At 42.1% G+C, this 953-nt stretch overlaps 1 pseudogene; it reads right to left on the bottom strand.

The window, feature by feature from the left end:
- Positions 1-947, bottom strand: part of LOC104747484 — a 3,318-nt pseudogene extending 2,371 nt beyond the window's left edge.

Genomic DNA, 953 nt, shown 5'->3' with positions numbered 1-953 from the left:
TCTGCAGACACACAACCTCAAGGTTATTACAATATTGTAAAATTGAATTAAACGCAGAGAATCTGTTTAAACAGAAGTAAAATTACATAGCTTGTACAGTAAATTATATAGGAATATCAGTAGCATGCTTCCAAAGACTGACCTATGAATGCCGTCCTTGAACTTGTTACCAAAGCCTCTAGCATTCAGGAGTTGTTCCTCAGGCATTAGGTTGAACTGAATAGCGCTAGCAAAGAATTGAAACCTCAGCCTAAGCTGACCCATGNCCCATGTCCCTGATCTCCCCCAGATGATCAAACAGCCCAACAACAGCACCAACAATCGAAGAATAGATTGCGTACCAAATTTGGATATCCATCAGATATATCAACACAACAGGCAACCATAACAATGCGACAGAAAACCTATTGCTGTCACCATAAAACTGATGCCACTCATATTCTAAGTCCTTTAAGTTCCATAGCAGCTTTGAGGGTTTAATCATTGGCTTAACCTGCAGGAAGTAGCTAAATGTGAACTTTGTAGCTAGGACAAAAATCCAGAAAGTCGAGTACTTGATATTGTCCACTAAACCCTCTCTCAAACCTCGACCCACAAAGCTTTTGCCCTGAAACCACCAAGTTAAAGCAAAGAATATTTTCCAATTGGTCTCTTCCACCAAGTTTCTCATCCATGGGATTAAAAACAAAACCAAAGCCAGCATTTCGGGCACCAAGAAGGCCACCACAGCGTAAAGGAATTGGTAGATCTTTTTCGTCGCTGCATTGGACCACTGCCTGTCTTGCCTCTTCTGCTTCCAGATGTTAATGTAGAGGACTGTGAAAGCTAAGATCCAAACTGTGGCAGCTATAACCTTCATCAGCATTCTGAAAAAGTGCCTTTTGGTCTCTCTCGAAATGAGAGGATATTGTGAAGCCGCGTCCAGCACAGCCTGCAAGAGTCGCATACCACTC

The sequence above is a fragment of the Camelina sativa genome, chromosome 2, assembly GCF_000633955.1.
Source record: "Camelina sativa cultivar DH55 chromosome 2, Cs, whole genome shotgun sequence".
Taxonomy (NCBI): domain Eukaryota; kingdom Viridiplantae; phylum Streptophyta; class Magnoliopsida; order Brassicales; family Brassicaceae; genus Camelina; species Camelina sativa.
The sequence above is the reverse complement of the archived record's forward strand: the minus strand, read 5'-3'. Positions and strand labels throughout refer to the sequence as shown.